Source organism: Anolis carolinensis, chromosome 4 (genome assembly GCF_035594765.1).
Source record: "Anolis carolinensis isolate JA03-04 chromosome 4, rAnoCar3.1.pri, whole genome shotgun sequence".
Classification (NCBI taxonomy): Eukaryota; Metazoa; Chordata; class Lepidosauria; order Squamata; family Dactyloidae; genus Anolis; species Anolis carolinensis.
In genome coordinates this window covers 11,667,453-11,688,362 of record NC_085844.1, presented here as the reverse complement: position 1 = coordinate 11,688,362, position 20,910 = coordinate 11,667,453, and the positions used below count along the sequence as shown (strand labels likewise).

The following is a 20,910-nucleotide window of genomic DNA, read 5'->3' as shown; positions in this document are numbered from 1 at the left end:
TTGTGTCCAGGTGCCCTGCCAGGAGGTCCAATAGGGCATCTAGACATCCACTTCAGAAAATCACGAACTTTCTGGGACGTGTGTGGACTGTAATATTTTAAACCTGATTGGGTCCACTTCAAAGTGCTCTCAGGAACCACTCCTTATCATGCCAGGCATTATTCAGAGGCACAATGCAAAAATAAAATGTGCAATTGGCAATAGGTTTTTGTTCAGTCAGTAATATGAGTTTTCCGGATAACTAGGGTTATTTTGGAAAACCAATAGTGGAGAACTAGAAGAAACAGAAAATTAAAATGATTAATCATTAACCTGAATGGGGACTGCAATCAGGAAATAAGAAGACTTGAAATGAATCTACATTGCAGAGCTTTATGTTTGACATTTCTAGAACAGTCATGACCCAATGTTATAGGATACTGGCAGGTGTAGTTTTTGAAGGCTTCTCTGTCAAAGAGTCCTGGTGCTCACCAAATTACAAATAGCAAGATTCCAAGACAATGAACCATGGCAGTTAAAGAGGTGTCAAATTGCATTAATCCTACAGTGCAAATAGACCCCAAGACTAGACAATATCTTGAAGTATAATGATATACAATTGAGTTCTGGTTAGGCTTGTCCATGTCATTGTATTACTATTTCTATGTATGGTTGTGAAAGCTGGATAGTGAAAAAAGGTGATTGGAAAAATTTAACTTATTTCAGATGTGTTGCCAGAAGAAAAACTCTATAGATACTGTCAACTGGTAAAAAGAACAACAACAACAACATATTAATGGGTCCCAGAGCAAATCAAGCCAAACTCTCCCTAGAAGCCAAAATGACTAAACTAAAGCACAGTACTTTGCCATATCATTACAAGATATAAGTCACCTGAGAATTCAATAATACCTGGCAAGGTAAAAGGCAATAAGAAAAGAGGAAGACCACATTCCAGATGGAGAGATTCAATCAAAGCCCTCAATCTGAAAGACCAGAATGAATGATATGGGGTCATAATAAATCAAAGATGACTTTATGGTAGTCAACAACAACCACAACAAGAACAATGTTATTGTATATACTCATATATAGAAATGTTGGTTAAAAATTGAACAAAAACCCCTATATTAGCTTATTCACATATCAATGTAAGTTCTGTACTTTTAGTCTTATTTAAAGATTAACCCTTATACATCGACCTCTCCCTTGAGCTGATTCTCCCCTAAAGTAGCCCTATTGCCAAAACCACAATGTAAATCTGTGCTCATTTCAGTTTTGCATGTAAGAATAAAAAAAATTCAAGAATCTGCATCTAGTGAATAAGATTATGAAGTTTGTTTAAAACGTTTTCCAGTTATTTTTCAAATTTCAGGTTCTGTTTGCTAATTCCTTCTTTCTTTTTCACACAAAATGTTGCTCTTTGTGCAGTGTGCAATGTTTGTGCACAATTTTGCCTAACAAAAAATATCATAACAATACCATAAAGGAAGAGGGAAACTTGCTCTTTCACTCCTTGTTGCAACTAAATAAAAAGATTGTGGCATTTGACAATTTCTTTCAACCCCTGCTCATAAAGGATATATTTTTGAGCTCTGATGTTTTCTAGACTAGCGTTGCTGTGGACGGTTAGGTTGCTCCCTAACCCCTTAAGCTGTTTGCCTTGAAGTGATTAGATCTGGATGATTTCAGAGGCCAACAGTTCAGCATCATTCACCTTAGACAGGACCAGGGCATACATAATAGTTGATAGATGTGTCTGTGTAATGGGATCATTCCCCCCACACCCCAGAAGGTTGCCCTTAAAATGACAGAATTGTCAAACAGAAATATTATTATTTTTGTCTATTGTGTTCCAAGTTCTGGTGTTTATCATATTTTGACCTCAGATGACCTCTTGCTCTTCTCTGTCTGGAGCATTAATTAGGTGACATCATTGGGTAGACAAAAGGATGCTGTCAAGATAGCCCTTCCTGCACACACACAAACTTTGACCAAGAGAAATTATCATAGTTACTCTGATCAGAGAGAAACTGTTATTCTTCACATAGGGAAAGAAGGATTTTTTATTTCTACAATTTTGTTTAGGTTTGACACACATAGCGAGAGTAGCCAATAAGCCAGTATCATGTCATAATAAAACCATTTAAAAACTGACTGCACTTTCAAACAAGAAAAGTGTCATAGAGATACCTACGTAAATATGTGTACAGGTTGAACATCCATCACCCAGAACTCTGAAATCTGAAATAATCCAAAATCGTCCATGTGGATGACTGAGATAGTGACATCTTTGCTTTCTGATTGTTCAGTGAACACAATCTTAGAGTCCTAGGATCCTAGAGCTGGAAAAATCTGAAGGCATCAAGTCCAACTTCCTTCTTCCATACAGGGGCACACAAAGCAAACCTCTTCTGATGGCCATCCAGTTTTAAAAGATGGAGACCCCAACACATTCAAAGTCAGTATATTCTCCTACCAATCAGCTCTGACTTTCAGGAAGTTCTTCCTAATATTCAAGTGAAATCTCTATTTCCACTTCAGGCTATATGTTTAAGGGGTGTATGAAATATACATGGGATTTCAAGTCCCAACTTGAGTCCCAATTCCAAGGTATTTCATTATGTATGCATATGTAAATACAGGTATTCCAAAATCCCCCACCCTCTCCCAAAAATAAAATAACCCACAGACATTACTGAAGAAGGTGGAAGTGGAAGCTGAAACATATCATGCTTTTTAAAATAATTTAATCAGTTTGGTGTATTTATATGCATTCTTGAGGCAAAAGGTTCTGAGAACATCTTAAAAATTCATAATTAAACAATTCCCTGCCCCCAGGCTTACAATGCCAATAAGAAAAAAGGGATAGCAGTGGGGAAAAGGATTAAGTCCAACAGATACTGCTTCTTTTTTCCCTCCTTGACCACAGCAGTCAGGATGGATGGAGAGTTTTTCATCTGCTTCTTAGCCTACACACTCAGAAGTTAGTCAGTGAAGTATGATCTGGCCTGGCTTTCAAGGTAGCTTCTCCATCCTAAACCCAAAAGATCTAGAAGCCAGCAAAGAAATGCAAAAGAAGAATCTAGACTCTTTCTAATATGTATAGCTCTTTAAAATTTATAACCCCCCCCTTTTGCAGTCTCATTGTAGCCTTCTTAAGACTTAATAATAATAATAATACTTTATTTATATACCGCTCTATCTCCCGGATGGGACTCAGGGCGGTTTCCAATCATAAAAACTACACATATATTACATAACAACATAATAACACATTATTAAGCAAGGTAAAACAATACAATACAATTATATAGCAATAAATAACACTTACACAACCTGATCAAGGGGATGGGAACCATAAACCCAATATATTAAAATGTATCATTGTAGGCTAGATAAATCTTGTGTAATATATTCAGGCCCAGAGATCGGCGGTATTCCAATGTAATTACTCAAAAACCTGCCGACACCACCAGGTCTTCAGTTCCCAGTTAAAGACTGGTCTGCGTTTCCACTTTGCTTAACTGATCATAGCTTTTAAATTTCCTTAAAAAATACAATTGCTACTTTGTACCCCAGATACTTACTTAAGCAATCCCTCATTGTCTGAGTATGATGGCCATCCAAGTTCTTGGAAGACGTCTGTTCATGAGTTTTTTTTAATGTGTGGAGGTCGGTGCACAGCTGATCAACACACAGTCTTTACAGAGTGAGGGCTCCAACCAGTGGCGTGGTTAACATGACAATGGTAGCTTCTGAGTCTGTTGCAGCCTTCTTCCGCCTTCACAGCCTTTGTAACATGGACCATGTTATCTTCCACCGGAAGTGCATGACTCAGTTGGTTATGCCCACAGGTTTATTAGAACATACAAGCCCCCTTACCATAACATGGTGACAATCAATCAAGTGACACCCCAGATAATGCATCAATGAATTCAATCATCTACGGTTTGAAATTATTCACACACCCACACACACCATGAACACAATTTTTTAAAAAGAAGACCTTCTAAAAGTGAAACCATTTGCTATGCCATTGGATTTGAGCATCTCATATGTATTTCACCTCCATGGATGTATCCTGGAATTAAATCCCAGTAGATGCCAATATATCACTCTATGAGATATCTAAATTTTAGTTCCCTCAAAGTTCATGGCATGGCAGTTACCTCAAAGGGAAATGAATTGTGCAAAACTGTTGGTTAAACATATATCTGTCACCTACATTAATTTAGTTTGGATCAGCAAGCATCAGATGGTTTTTCTTTAAAACCAAAGTATAACAATATCAGAAATATAACTGGTATAGCCAATGCCATTTGGTAACTATTCAAAAATAAGATCAAATGAATGTAAAAGAAACACGTATGCCAAGACCTTGAATATGCATTAGGTTGCTGTTTAGTTGTAAAAAACAACCCTCTTATTACATATTGCGACATACATATTTTAAACCATTTATTCACTATGTCCTGGTAATTCTATGTTATTTCATAATAAAAATGAAAACAAACTAGATATAAGCTTTCATTTACAAATTTTATTTTCAACGCGAAGACGGGCAGATGCTCTGTTATCTCCAATCATTTCTCATTATCTCAACAGAAAGGAGCATTGCACAAATCGTATGGCACTCTTCCCATCTGATGCCTTGTATATCATTCTCAAGGACACATCTGCAGCATCCCATTATGTCTCACACAGCTGCATAGGTAGCATTTGTGAACCAAAATTTCAACCCACAAGAAGTCCAGAATTTACTGGTGTTGTTCATCAGAATATGGAAAAGGAGTCCAAGGGTGCCCCCCCCCTCAAGCAACATATACAACTTGTGTGTCATCATGTTTAGAATTTAGGGATGTCGGGAAAATCTTGCACATGGTGAGACAATTGTTGATACCAGCCATGTACACTTTCTGAATCGTCTGAGAAATTGTTTCTTTATACTAATGTTGGACTGTGTTTGTTTATGCATTAAGTCACTGTCAGCTTATGATTTTCATAGATCTTTTTCTAGGCCAGGAATAACCAGATGTGGTTTTTCTAGTTCCTTCTTCTGAAATGTTGCCTATAGCATCTGGCATTCCTTGGTGGTCTTCCATTCAAGCACTAACTAGACCTGACCTTGCTAAGTTGCCAAGATCTAACAGGAACTGGTGTCATTAGGACAGATAATTTTTTGTGAGATATGATGTGGTTAACTTCAATGGTGTTTGCGCCTCTTATTTAGATGTATTGGAACATAGTTATTTTGAATTAGAAAAAATCTTGCATTTGTTGATCTATGTGTTTTTTCTGTTAGATTTCTGAGATGTGGAATTTAACGGAAGCGAATGCTGTTGATCCCTGTAGGCTTTTACCATTGCAAAAAGGTTCAAACTCCAAGGTTGGAAAGATAGACTTCCAGACTAAGCTCATCGTCATATAATGATGGGGATCCATTGTCTGATGATGCCACTCCTCAAAACCTTACTTTTTCAGCCAGGCAATACTTCAACCAAAGTGGCATCAAACTACATTAACAAGCTGCCTTTTCTCTATTATTCCATAGTCAGATCTTACTGCTTTAGCTCTTTATACACATTTACTTCAAGAAAATATATTTTCTTGGATATGTGACAATCTTACAATTGTACATGTCCAACCCATGAGCCATGAGGAGAGGAAAGTAAGAAATACAATTATTTATTTATTATTGTTATGTTATCCTAAATATCCCTCTCTCCCCTTTTCCTTTTTGTTTCCTTCCTATTTCTTGTCACAAGAGAAAAAGCACCAAATGGTTTTGAGTTTCCATTCACTGCAATTTGCCCAAACTATCTCTATGCAGAGTTGATGCCTTTTTCTCTGTCTGTAGTTAAACACACATAAATAGAACAAGCAGAAAATAAAAGAATAATTGATCAAAAAGACGTAGACAGCCATCCAGTGCCGCTGCTTCATGGTAGTCCATGTGAAAAGGCGATATTTATATGTTTTACAGTTATAGAAATGTCCATTAGTGATGGTCTCAAAAATCACAAAATCTCTCTAATCCGAGACTTGATCTACACTGCCCTCTATCCCAGGATCTGATCCCAGATTATCTGCTTATCCCAGATTATTTGGGTGATATAATGTAGACTGATATAATCCAGTGCAAAGCAGATAATCTGGAATCATATCCTGGTGAAAAGGGCAGTGTAGATACAACCTTATGCAAAAAATATCTTTCAGTGTCATGGCATAGAGAATATCTATATCTATATCTTTATCTATCTCCTTACTATGAAAGGACAAACCAAATAAAGATTCACATCCATTGTTTAGGTACACATTATCATCTTTTCTTAAAAATAAAATGTGGACATTGTATAAATGTGAAAAAAAATCAGCTGATCGGATTTTCCTTTGACCAAGCATCCATGTCCTGTGAATGCACAGTGCTCAGATAAGGTAGAGATAGTGCCAGGAACATCTATCGTAAATGTGATGTTGAACAAATGGAGCACATACAGATATAAGTATACATGTGAAAAGGACACATGTAGACGTAAGTGCAAATTTGCCCATCTCAAGTTATATCTTTTCTGCCACTAGTTGACTGCCATTATGTTAACCAGATACTTGGGAACCAACCACATTTTTAATCTGTGATTGAAATATTTGTGAATACTCCATTCATCCCTAGACAGAAATACATGCAAATTTGAAAGACCAAACCTATCTTCCTCATTTTGTTTGTAATGCATGGAGGACAAACTTAGCATACTTAGTATTCAGTGAGCTCTCTCCAATAATCCGCACTTGGCTAATCACTTTGTTTATTACTGCATGAATCTGATGTGTGAAGAAGTGAAGCCAATGCAACTGAGATCAATTATTGATTTGCAACAGCAAGTGCAACATGTCCCATAAATTTCTCAAAAGCACAGGATCTGAGAAAGAAATGGATGGAGATTTTATTGTGAATGTCAGGGATGACACAATCCGTTTTGGACAATGACAAGTGATATATAGTGGCTTTTGGCTCAGTTTTGCAGTAGGATAATTCAATAATATCCATCTTTTCATAAATTGACTTCAACACCATAGATTAAAACTTCATTACATATTTATCAAAGACAAGGGCAAAAATTCAGTACCACACTTATTGATGCATAATTTGAAGTTATGCTAACCAATATACCAGTGCGATCAATGAAAAAAAAGTTTCAATACTCATTACAAAATTGAGGAGGGGGGTGAATAGTTTTTGGGGGTGTTTCCAAAATTATGGACCTAAAATTTGTGTTACTACAACGAGGTAACAAATTTTCTTTCTTTTTTCATCAAGTAATTGAGCAAGTGGGGAAACTTCATGGGTTCATGTCTCCCTTGTTTTTAGAGCTATAATGAGAAAACATGCTATAATTGTACATTTTTATTTAATTGTTAATTGTTAATTAGTTGCAACATTCACACTGGCCTCCAACAGACAAGAGTTCTCCCCCCCCCCCCCCGAGGAACTTCTACAGATATATAAACCTTCGTTGCTTAGTTTCTCCATACTTCACAACCTCTGAGGATGCCTGCCATAGTTGTGGGGGAAACATCAGGAGAGAATACTTCTGGAACATGGCCATACAGCCCGGAAAACATACAACAACCCTGTTATCCCAGACATGAAAGCCTTTGACAACACAGCCCCTTTTGTTTGCCCAACCTACTCCACAGGACGGTGGGATTCCCTGAAACACTAAATGCTAGTATAGTGCATTTTGGAATGGTAGATGAATGAGAGAAAACTGCTTCCAAATCAGCAGATAAAGGCATTAGCTTAAAGCACTTTCCACAAACAGGCTGTAACCAAAAGTAATCTTCCAAACAACATTGAGTTGCAGCCATCTTGGTTTCTGCTCCTGACCATAAACCAATGGATTCCAATATAAGGAAAGAAATTCCACCTTTCTGTCTGTATTAGGAAGAACTAATAGAAAGTAAGAGCTATTTAACAATGGAACAGATTATATTAAATAATATTTTTTCTTCTTTGGAGGTTTTTAAATGGAGATTGAATGGCTTTCTCTCAGGAGCACCTTAGCTGTGTTTTCTTGCATGGCCATGGTTGCACTGGATGATCCTTTTGAGGTCTTCCAACTCTATGCATCTATGCTTTCTGTGAATGAAAAAATGTCAGATGGAGTAACACATTAACCTTTTAAAATCCAGCAAAGCTAAGATATCCAGTAAGGATATTGTGTTAACACAAGTGTCTAGTTAATGACAATATAACAGATGCATTGGAAAACTGTTCTGCACGTGCCAACAATTAACAACATAAGGACAATGTCTGCCATTGTACAGTAAAGTATTTTGCACTCTCCATCTCTACCATAAATCCGTATGTCATTGAAAGTGCCTTCTAAAAGAATTGTAGACTAGAGTACTTCTCTGTAACTTCCTTTTAACATTCAGAAACCGCTCTCGTGTTTGCCTCTTGCAACGCAAAGGCGTTTGGCCGTTCCTTGCACATCATGCCTTGCTAGGCCATACATGCTGATTTGGTTGCTATTGGAAACAAGATTAAGGAGTGGGCGATAACTCAGGCGGTGATACGTTATCCTGCTGCTGAGTTAGACGGGCTGATGTGAACTGCAAATTGCACATGGACAACATTTGCCATTAGATGCCCCATTTTTAGTAGGTAATTCACATGCATTTGACATGAGGTGCCATTAAGAACAGGGATGATGTAATATAATTGGACAACCAAGGGAGCATATTTGCTTTTATGCTGGACAGTTTTAGTGTCACCAATCATGCTTTGCTTCATAAAATGGAATGTGTCAGTGCTGGAAGGCTTTGGCTAAGTCTTTGAGTTGTGATTCAAAAGATGTTGTTTCCTTTGGGGTCCATTTTCCAGGGACTCCACAGCTGTATTTCTTTCCCCACTCCTTTGATCCATTCCCACCCTGTATGTGAACATTAATGGAGTTCCTTTTGGTTGCAACCCGTGCCCTATAAACAAAGGTGAAGCATGTAATTTTATAACCCCAAGCTTTAAAAGATGCCCATCAATTCATATGGGAATGCCATTCAGACGCTAGGTTTTGGAATCAGCCTGCCAAAGTAAAATTAAAAAGCTGAACAGTATTTTCCAGGCTAGGGATAAATATCCTGAAAAGTCCTAACATTTTCTTGTCAAAACTACAGGCTGCAGAGGTGGTGGGGATTTACTGTGATTGCCTGTATAACTTGATGGACAATTTAGATACAACTGCAGAAGAAAAGGTTAAATCTCTAGTATATCTACACTGCACAATTGTAGTAACAACAACAACAAAAAGTTCAAAGACTTTTATTCCATTGAATACTAACGGGGTTCTGTAGGATCTTGTGATCTGAGATTTGCTGAGGAAATTCAAAGTATCTAGTCAGTTCTCTCCTCTACTAGACCCTCTGGCAAAGAATTGCAAAACTCCTCAAAAATATAAACCTCAAGATTCAATAGGGTGGAACTAGGACAGTTTAACCAGTACCAAAGGGAAATAATTGTGCCATGGGGGTGTATCCTACTGCATTTCTTGGAAAGTCATCCGATACAATTCATAATATGACATTAAACCATGTCTCTCACTTTGGGATGTAAATCATATTTTGTTTTGTCTTTTTGTACTGAGAACCAAATAACAACAAGAAATCTTCTCATTAAAAGGTGACAGGATTTTCATATACAGTGTTCCCTCACTTAGGTTCCAGGACCACCTGCAATAAGTGAAAATCCGTGAAGTAGGGACGCTATATTTATTTTAATATTTATACATTATTTTAGTAGTTATACACTATTTTAAGTCTATATTAACCAATCGTGTGTTGATAAATTGCCTCCTTCTCCTCCTGTTGCCGCTTGGGCTCTCTTTCTTTCCCTTTGGCTTCTCCTTCCTCTCTTCCTTAGGCTGTAAATTGTAATTTTTATGATTTATAATAGTCTTTTAGAGTTTATTGAAAAACCGCAAAACAGCGAATCCGCGAAAAGTGAATCGCAAAGTAGTGAGGGAACACTGTAATCATAGAGTGTGGTAACAAGAAGACCGTGCCTTTCTCTCTGTAATTATCAGAATCTGGTTTGTGGATTTCTTGAAGATTCAGTAATTGGCTTATTTATAAAAAAAAAATAATAAAACTCACCATAGAAACACAGTAGCTAAGTTGTTGAGGGCAGAATGCCAACTGAAAGGAAATGTGCGCATGATCTCTTTTCCTTCTCATATGTTTGACCTTCTCTCCATTGCCTTAATGACAAATATTTTATATTTGTCAAGGATTGTAACTCCCAAATTGCTACTTTGGGAGCTGACCTTGGCTGAAAAGGAAAGTAGAGAGACCATTAATCAATATCTGCATAAGCAACATATTGTCCCAATGGTGTGTGGTTGCAACTTGGTATTTTGTCATTCCAGAAAAAGCTGTGCTTCTTAAACTATGGGTCCTGACCTCAAATGGGGTCCCCTTAACTCAATATGGGATACTGAAAAATTTAGTAACAGTAAAATGTTTCTGAATGCCACCTAGTGGCTGTTTTAGACATTTGAATGAATCTGTCATACAATGTTTACAGGAGACTTTGCAGAAGGTTCTTCAACTGTACTTCATAAAACAGAACATCAGCCAGTTTAGCAAACCTTGAAAATACTTATTTATTATCAGTAAATGCTTGATTTGCATAGCTGTTTTATATACCTATATACCTAGGATCGAGTAAAAAGAATTTGAGGCTGAAAGGAGTCATCAAATTAGAAATCCCAGGATTACATAGCATTGAGCCATGGCAGTCAAATTAGTGTCAAACTGTATTAATTCTGCAGTGTAGAGGCAACCTGTGACATGCTTGTAATTCTTAAAAATAACTTTTTAGAGTTTTGACACTTACTTCCTAGAAGTATGTGGTTCTCCAAATCAAATGAAAACATACAAAACAAATGAACATCCTCTGGAGGAATATAGCAATTTTACTAGGTTTCTTGAAAGGTATTCATGATGACTATTTCTATGTGTGTTATTGTCATTATAGTTGAATGCCTGACTTTTTATTAACCCACGTTTTTGAAAAGAATCATCTTCTCTCAAAATATTGTCCTCATTTAGCCTGATTTTTCCCCTTCACATCTCTTTTCCCCAGCTGCGAGTCTGACACAACGGCAGAAGCTCAAAACCAAAAAGCACATTGGATACAATATGACTCTAATCCTACTTGATTACTCTCCCTGTCAGTCGCGGCTTCCCTCTATTCCTGAAAAGATAAGAATGAATGTGAAATCTGAACAAATGAAATTTTGCTACATCTGTTTACCATAAAGTTTAATTGAGAGTACAATATAAATTATGAAAAGCTGAGCAAACAACATTGCCAGGTACAGATCTCATCAGACACTTCCAATTAATGCTGGTTGAAAACCCTATGTTTACAAAGCAACAAAAGTGCAGACATATTACAAAAAAGACTGAATGGCTGGCTGGCCCTACCTACCAGTAGACAGGATGAAGCAGTCATGTCTGGTAGTAAATACTGGAGAGCAGGAGTGACAAATTCCTGGTCATTGCCCTATTCTAAAGCAGTGGTTCTCAACCTGTTGGTCCCCAGGTATTTTAGCCTACAACTCCCAGACAGTTTATCAGCTGTAAGGATTTCTGGGAGTTGAAGGCCAAAACATCTGGGGACCCACAAGTTGCGAACCACTGTTCTAAAGGAAAGGGCTGGTAGTGCATGCAGGGGGTGTGGTAGACTTTGATTGTGCTTTTCCTGCATGCAGGGGATTGGACTAGATGGCCCACATGGTCTCTTTCTATTATTCTATGATTCTATTATTCTAGCCAAGATTGTTAGAATAATAGAAGAATCTTAGAATCATAGAATTGGAAAAGACCCCCAAGAGCCATCCAATCCAATTCCCTGCCATGCAGGAACCCAACCAAAACAACTGCCTTCAAGCCATTTCTGACTTATGGTGACCCTAGGCACTTGTTTTGCTATTGCTCACTTTGCTCCTGCAGAGTTCTGGGAAATGTACTTCAGGACGAGGGCCTTTGGAATTCTCAGCTAGAGATGTCCTCAGCTTCTCTAAACTACATTTCCCAGAATTCTGCAGGAGTCAGCCACATGATAGGGAAATGAGAGCCTCTACTTTTTCATGTTAATGTGATATCATTCTATGACTTGCCTAAGGCCATTCAATAGTTCTCCATGGCTGAGCAGGAATTCAACCCTTGGTCTTCAGTTACAATCCAACACACAAACCATTACATCATGCTGGTCCAATCATTATTAACTTTCAACACCATTGCTGTCTTCCATCCCACTATGGTGGGAGAGCATCCAGTGGGGCTACTGTTCTGCATGTATTTTAGCAGCAGCCATGGAGCTCCAAAGACCTCTTGGCCATCCTTGGATGCCATTGTTGGTGTTAGCAAGGGTGCCTGCAGTGCTCAACTCAGAAGGGGAAAAAGATGGGGTGAACTCTTTGCCATCTCTAAGTTGAATAAATACATCAGCAATATCATCCAGAGATGGACAAGAACTGTTTAGAGCTTTGTGGCTATCTCTGTGATGGCCATAAAGCAGAGTGAATAGATTTGGCAGCTGTTGGGGGTGTGTGATGTGCATTTAAGGAGCAAAGTGCATCTTTATGAGATAATTATGAAAACTCCATTATCTGATAGGAAAAATAACTGGGAACTATTCTAGTTTGCATACTTCCTAAGGAGGTTGAGAGGGAAGGTACAGAAACAGAAAAAGGAGGAGATGAATAAACGATCCTAAGAGGTATTAGTTACATCACACTGCAAGTTATGGCAGTTACCATAAGAGGGAAATTTTTGCAGTTATCCTAATTAGCTAAACCATGTCTGCTATTTTTCCTACCTCTACTGTGAGGCACTCTTGTCACTCTGTTTGTGCAGAGTAGTGCTGTATCCGAACACCATAAAAGTAGGTGCCATTCCCCTGTTCTCATGCCATATAGCCCAGGGGAAGCAGGATGACAATGTAAACAATGGGTCTAGTTTGAATCAGAACCTGCCCAACTGGAATCAGAGTCAGCCCAACTGATTACCCCAAAGTGCTGCTTTGGAGCTTCCTCAGCTTTGCCAAAAACTGGCAAAACCATATTAAGTGGCCTTGCCCCACATCGGGGGCAAAAATGCCCTGTGGGTCATGAGGATGCCACTCCCCCAGCCTGGGTTAAACACTCCATGTATGTAGATATGACCACACTACTTCAACAAGGTCTTCTCATTTGCTTTTTGTCAACCCTCCTGTCATCAATAGAGAGCCAATTCCAACAGTCTTCCTTGGAGAGCGGTAAGAGGCATCCTCTCAGTATTTCCTTGCCTTTCACAATAACAAAGTGGCAGACTGGTAGGAAAGCATCATATATGCATATTAAGTTGTATTCATCGGTGATCAGAAAAAAAGCATTTGTGTTCTTCCATAATGGAAATCTGAAAACCAAGACTGAGAAGGGGGAGATTGGTACACAAATAAAAGAGAGAATTTGCTTGTGCAAAAAGCTTTCCTACTTAATGGTACCAAGTAAATCAAAATATTGAAGAGCTGTCAGTCAAAGTAAGTATCAGCCAATGATTACAATATTCCAAAAGCTGGTACAACTTTCCTACATTTACTAATGATTCCATTTCTTAGTGCCTCTTCCTCCGATCAGGCTGACTGTCATCATTGCTTGTTTTTCCTGTCTCAGCTTCAAGGCACCCCTCTGGGCTCTGTGTTAAATAAATCACCACCTAAGTGCAGGGTAACCTAGTTTGATAAATACAGATTTCAAAATATAGATAACGAGAGAGTGGGACTCTGACTTTCCTCTTTTGACCTGGATTTATATTATCAGAGCAGATAATCACACTGAAAATGACCAACAGGAAATAAATGAAGGCAGCCTTGCTTAGAAATTTCTTGTTCCTAAAAGAAGAGGAAGTGGCTTATCTACTTCTCACAATGAGTGCAGGGTTGCCCATCTGAGAGTTATGTTTAAATCTCCATAGATCATGTGGATAAAGAAGAAAGAATTTCTGCCTATATAGAATGCAAGTGAGCCAATTAGAACATTATGCTTCTATGGTAAACCCCACTTGAGATAGAATTGGGGGAAAGTGAAAAAGAAGAGAGAGGAAAGCTATGCTTAACATTTTTGTCTCATGTGCAACTACTGCACTCAATTCAAGTTGGTGGAAGAAGAACTATGCATGTAGTTCCATTGAACTGTGCACTGTATACAGGTTGCACATAATACGCATGCACAATAGTGTTTATCCACTGATAGTAAGGTAAAGGTAAAGGTTTTCCCCTGACATTAAGTCTTGTCGTGTCTGACTCTGGGGGTTGGTGCTCATCTCCATTTCTAAGCTAAAGAACCGGCATTTTCCGTAGACATCTCCTAGGTCATGTGGCCAGCATGATTGCATGGAGCGCCCTTACCTTCTGTCACGACCCAGGCTGCAGAGCACCAATAACCGTACACAGAGGCCAGAATCTATCTAATATCTTTATTGAAGGAATATATAAAGTTAATAAAAACAAGTGTAGAAAATAGTCCAGAATTAGACCTTTCAGGAAAGGTCAGAATTAGTCCAAAAAAGCAATGTCCAATAAGAAATATTAAGGTCCAAAGTTGTAATCCAATAACCGAAACACTCACTTTGCCAAGCAAAGTGAGGGGAGATGACAAGGTCCTTTAGTCCATGAAACTTGAGCGAGGCTAGGAAATAACTTGATACTTGAAACAAGGCTTGAACGTGGAACAAGGTAACTAGGAACAAGAACAAGGTCCGTGGAATAACTTGATAAAATCCGTGGAACAAGGCAAGGATTGATCCTGGGAAACAAGGCAAAGTCCGTAGATAAACAAAGGCTGGGAAGCAAGGCGAAGGCTGGATAGCAAGGCAAGGCTTGAGCAGGAGCGAGGCTTGAATCGGAGCGCGCTGTCCAGACACAACTCGCTCCGTAGGCTGACGAATTGACTCCGCGAAGTTACTACGCGGGTAAAACACCTAAATAGAGTCTAGCTTTCCCACCGAAGCAGTTCTCTGGGAATCAGAACCGAAAGCTAACTCTGAGACCAGATGTGAGACTCCCCAAAGATTCTCACGAGAAGCAGTCTTAATTGGCCACATTCTTAGCTGCAATCCTCGCACTCCTGCGCGAAGCTGATTCCAAACTTCTCTGTTGTTTACAAAACTCCCGGCGCAAGAACACGGGAGAAGTAGGCTCTGGGCTTGTTTGACATACTTCTGGGAGACAACTTTCTTGCAGGTGCAAGGTTCCCAGATCTGCCTGGGAAAGATCTGGCTGAGAGGAATCCAGTTCAGACTGGGAAGGTAAAAAACCCAAGTTTTCATCTTCATCAGGAATTACAATGTCCTGAGCAGGACTACAAGGCCCATGGGTCATCACACTATCCCCCTCCTCAAGGCCCCTCCCAAACTGGGGCCCTCTCCCCGAGGCGCGAGGTCGCGGTTTGGTGGGATAGGTCTGATGAAAGCGACGGGTTAGATCAGGAGCATGGACTGTGGAGGCGTCTTCCCAAGAGCGTTCCTCAGGGCCAAAACCCACCCAGTCAATGAGATATTGTAGGCGGCGGCGGTGAAAGCGAGAATCCAAAATGTCCTCAACCTCGAACTCCTCCTCCCCATTCATCAAAACAGGAGGGGGGGCCGGTTGGTCTGTATCAGGTCGCACACCATCCGCCGGAAGGAGCAGGGAACGGTGAAACACTGGGTGAATGCGCATTGAACGCGGAAGTTGGAGTTTGAAAGTCACGGGGTTTAATTGCGCCACCACTGGATAGGGGCCAATGAAGCGGGCATCTAGCTTCCGGCAAGGGCGGTGGGAGGGCAGAAAGCGAGTGGACAGGAAAACCCGATCTCCTACCTTGATTTCGAGGCCCGGCTGGCGATGTTTGTCAGCGTGGCGTTTATAGTCCTCCTTGGCTTGGTCCAGTTGCTGGAGCAAAAGTTGTTGCACCGCTGTGAGTTCCTGCAGCCAATCCTCTGCTGCGGGAACTTCTGAAGTTTCAATGACAGGGGGGAAGAAACGTGGATGGAAGCCGTAGTTTGCAAAGAACGGCGTTTCTTTTGTAGAAGCTTGAACTCCATTGTTGTAGGCAAACTCAGACAGTGGTAACAGAGAAGCCCAATTGTCCTGTTGGTAGTTTACATAACAACGAAGATACTGCTCCAAAGTGGCATTGGTGCGCTCCGTTTGCCCATCTGTTTGGGGATGATGAGCTGAAGATAAGCGAGAGTCTATGCCCAATAGTTTTTGTAGTGCCTTCCAAAAACGAGAGGTGAATTGAGATCCACGGTCTGTGACTAAACTCTTGGGCAATCCATGTAGTCTGAAAACATGTTGAAGAAATAGATCCGCAGTTTCTTTGGCCGTGGGGAGGCCTTCGCAGGGAATGAAATGGGCTAACTTGGTGAAAAGGTCCACCACCACTAAGATCGTGGTGAATCCACAGGAAGGTGGTAGGTCAGTGATGAAATCCGCGGAAATTATTTCCCATGGGCGAGATGGGGTAGGAAGGGGGTGTAAAAGCCCTGAGGGCTTCTCCCTTCGTATCTTGGAGCGCTGGCATACTGGGCAGGTGTTGACATATTTTTCCACATCCTTGCGGATCTTGGGCCACCAAAAATCCCTTAGGATCAAATGCATAGTTTTAAATAGTCCGAAGTGTCCTGCTGGTTTGCAGTCATGACACAGACGAAGCGCTTTTTCCCTGCCCGGTCCGGGTGGGATATAAACATGATTTCTATAGCAGAGCAGCCCATCTTTAAACGAAAAGGGAAAATGCAGACCTTGGCGAAGTTGGTCCTGCGCCCAGGCATCTGCTTGCTGACTAGCCCTGATTTCTTGAGCACAGATGGGTCCTGGAGTAGGGGAAGTTGAACCAATGGGAATGGATTTGGTGTTCCCCACCGTGAGCGTGGCAAAGTTCTCGGGTTGTAGCAGTTGGGATTCAAAGGTCTCCTTGCGTCCTGCAGCGTATTCCGGTTTACGTGACAGGGCGTCTGCTTGCTTGGTTTGGGCTGGGGTCACATAATGGATCTGGAAGTTGAAACGTTCAAAGAATAAAGCCCAACGTTGCTGCCTCTGATTTAGTTTGCGGGCAGTTCTTAGATGTTCTAGATTACGATGATCAGTGTGGACTTCAATGGGAAATTTGGCCCCTTCTAGCCAATGTCTCCAAGTTTCAAAGGCTGCCTTTATGGCTAGTAGTTCTTTTTCCCAAATGGTGTAATTCCTCTCTGGTGTGGTTAGTTGACGAGAATAAAAGGCACAGGGATGGAGGTGATCTCCCACCGGTTGTAAGAGTACAGCCCCAATTGCCACATCAGAGGCGTCCGCTTGCACCACAAAAGGGGTTCCAGGATTTGGGTGCTGTAGAATTGGCTGGGAGGTGAATAGTTTCTTTAGTTGCTGGAACCCTTTCTCTGCTTGATCAGTCCAGCGGAAAGGCTGCTTTCCACGGATGCAGCTAGTGATGGGGTCGGACCAGCGGGCAAAATCTGGAATGAACTTGCGGTAATAGTTCGCGAACCCCAAGAAACGCTGCACCTCTTTCTTGTTAGTTGGCGCCCGCCATTCCAATACTGCTGAAACCTTGGCTGGATCCATGGAAAGCCCTAGAGGCGAGATGCGGTAACCAAGAAAATCTACCTCTTGTAGATCAAAGGCGCATTTTTCCAGCTTGGCATAAAGTCCATGATCCCGCAATCGTTGTAACACCATTTTGACGTGGTTCTCATGTTCTGATTGTGATCTAGAAAACACCAAAAAATCGTCCAGGTAGATTATCAAGAACCTGTCTAGATAGTCCTGAAAAATGTCATTGACAAAATGCTGGAACGTTGCGGGGGCTCCGCATAAACCGAAATTCATAACTCGGGACTCAAATAATCCGAATTTGGTCTGGAAGGCGGTCTTCCACTCGTCCCCTTCCCTGATGCGAACTAAGTTGTAAGCCCCCCGAAGATCCAGCTTGGTGTAAACCTTGGCTCCTCGAAGCCGATCCAGTAGATCCGAGATTAAGGGCAGGGGATAGCTGTTCCGCTTGGTGATATTGTTCAATGCTCTGTAGTCCACCACCAAGCGTAGTTCCCCTGACTTCTTCTTCACAAACATCACTGGGGAGGCGGCTGGGGATTGCGAGGGTCTGATGAATCCCTTGCGAAGGTTTGTCTCTAGGAATTCCCTGAGAGCTTCTTGCTCTGGTTCAGTCAGGGAGTAGAGATGCCCCCGCGGGATCGGGGCCCCCTCCACCAAGTCAATGGCACAGTCATAAGGTCTATGTGGGGGTAATTTTTCGGCTTCTTTCTCATTGAATACATCCCAATACTCGGAGTACTTCTTTGGCAAGGTGATGATGGGCTCGGTGTCTGTGGCATGGCATACCTTGGCTACGAGGCAATGGTTTTGGCAGTACGGTGAAGCAAACTGCAGTTCTCTGTTGGACCAGGAGATGTTAGGGTCGTGGAGAGTCAGCCATGGAATTCCCAAAATCACAGGGAAATGGGGAACCTCGGTAACAAAGAAAGAAATCTCTTCCATATGTTCCCTTATCCACATCCTGGTGGGTTCCGACCACTGACTTACGGGGCCCGTCTTGAGGGGGCGGCCGTCTATGGCTTGCACCACACGGGCATTCTTGAAATCATGATATTGTAATCCCAGAGAGTCGGCATACTCTCTATCGATGAAATTGTTGGTAGCTCCAGAGTCTATCATGGCGTGGATCATGACGGGTCCCCTTTTTGCTGACCATAATGTGACCACGAGAAGGAACAGGACCCCGGTTGGCGGCTCTTGGATGAATTTTTTGACCGGGTTGGCGAGCCTCTCTACACCCGGTCGTTGGCTTCCCCCGCCGGCTGTGTGCCAGTCGGCTCAGACGCCTTCGTCTCCGTGGAGGACGCCGCCGCAAGACGGGCGGCAGGCTTCCCTTTGGCTGGACACTCTCTGGCGAAGTGGCCCCCGTTCCCGCAGTACCAGCAGAGGTTTAAGCGTTGACGACGGGCCTTCTCGGCGGCATCTAGTCTGGGACGCACATTGCCCAACTGCATCGGCACCTCCTCGCCTCCTCTGGGGTATGGGGTTGGCGGTGGGGGTCTCCACACCGGACGTGGCTGAACGCTGGCGGGAGCGGGGGGTTTTGCCCCGGCTCTACTGCCCTGGCCTCGAACCCACTGTTTCCTGTTGGCAATCATGACTTCAGCCCGTAAACATTGATCAATGAGTGCCTCGAGGGTCTGGGGAGGATCCACCTTGGAGATTTCTTCCAGCATTTCAATGTTGAGACCCTCCCGGAATTGTCCCCTGAGGGCTACATCGTTCCAGCCGGTGTTGTGGGCCAGTACTCGGAACTCGGCTATATACTGAGACATAGGTCTGTCTCCTTGGAAAAGGCGACGGAGTTTGTGACCGGCTGCCTCCAAATTGTCCTCGATTCCCCAAGTCTCCTTGAGGTGGTCCAAGAAGTGTTGCGCTGATCTTAGGTGTGGAGAGGCTTGGTCGTACAGTGCCGTCGCCCAGCTGGCCGCTGGCCCGTCTAGAAGACTGTAAACCCATGCCACTTTGATGTCTTCTTGGGGAAACTCGGCAGCACGGGCCTCTAGATAAGCTTGACATTGGCGACGGAAGACATGAACCTTAGAAGCTTCTCCAGTAAACTTGGTTGGCAACGCCATGGCCGGAAGACGAATTCCGCGTTCCTTCAAACCCCTTATTTCTCCATCCTGTGCATTGAGCTTATCACGGATTCGGTCCACCTCATCCTTGTCGATGGTGTAGGTAATCGGCTGGCCGCTCGGCCCAGGTACGACTCCGGTAGACATTCTGGCCGAGGTTAATTGGTGCTTAGGGTGGCGGAGTCAAACTGTCACGACCCAGGCTGCAGAGCACCAATAACCGTACACAGAGGCCAGAATCTATCTAATATCTTTATTGAAGGAATATATAAAGTTAATAAAAACAAGTGTAGAAAATAGTCCAGAATTAGACCTTTCAGGAAAGGTCAGAATTAGTCCAAAAAAGCAATGTCCAATAAGAAATATTAAGGTCCAAAGTTGTAATCCAATAACCGAAACACTCACTTTGCCAAGCAAAGTGAGGGGAGATGACAAGGTCCTTTAGTCCATGAAACTTGAGCGAGGCTAGGAAATAACTTGATACTTGAAACAAGGCTTGAACGTGGAACAAGGTAACTAGGAACAAGAACAAGGTCCGTGGAATAACTTGATAAAATCCGTGGAACAAGGCAAGGATTGATCCTGGGAAACAAGGCAAAGTCCGTAGATAAACAAAGGCTGGGAAGCAAGGCGAAGGCTGGATAGCAAGGCAAGGCTTGAGCAGGAGCGAGGCTTGAATCGGAGCGCGCTGTCCAGACACAACTCGCTCCGTAGGCTGACGAATTGACTCCGCGAAGTTACTACGCGGGTAAAACACCTAAATAGAGTCTAGCTTTCCCGCCGAAGCAGTTCTCTGGGAATCAGAACCGAAAGTTAACTCTGAGACCAGATGTGAGACTCCCCAAAGATTCTCACGAGAAGCAGTCTTAATTGGCCACATTCTTAGCTGCAATCCTCGCACTCCTGCGCGAAGCTGATTCCAAACTTCTCTGTTGTTTACAAAACTCCCGGCGCAAGAACACGGGAGAAGTAGGCTCTGGGCTTGTTTGACATACTTCTGGGAGACAACTTTCTTGCAGGTGCAAGGTTCCCAGATCTGCCTGGGAAAGATCTGGCTGAGAGGAATCCAGTTCAGACTGGGAAGGTAAAAAACCCAAGTTTTCATCTTCATCAGGAATTACAATGTCCTGAGCAGGACTACAAGGCCCATGGGTCATCACACCTTCCTGCAGAAGCAATACCTATTGACCTACTCACATTTGCATGTTTTCA

The 20,910-nt window shown here is 41.9% G+C and overlaps 1 long non-coding RNA gene across 1 annotated transcript in view; it reads right to left on the bottom strand.

Annotated features, from left to right (window-relative positions):
- Positions 1–1,663: 1,663 nt before the first annotated feature.
- LOC134298778 (uncharacterized) overlaps positions 1,664–20,910 on the bottom strand; it is a 74,743-nt gene continuing 55,496 nt past the window's right edge. The window contains exons 2-3 of the long non-coding RNA XR_010005859.1: positions 10,132–10,306; positions 1,664–8,119 (exon numbers count right to left, since the gene is read on the bottom strand). This is a non-coding gene — a long non-coding RNA (uncharacterized LOC134298778). The remainder of the gene's footprint in view (positions 8,120–10,131; positions 10,307–20,910) is intronic.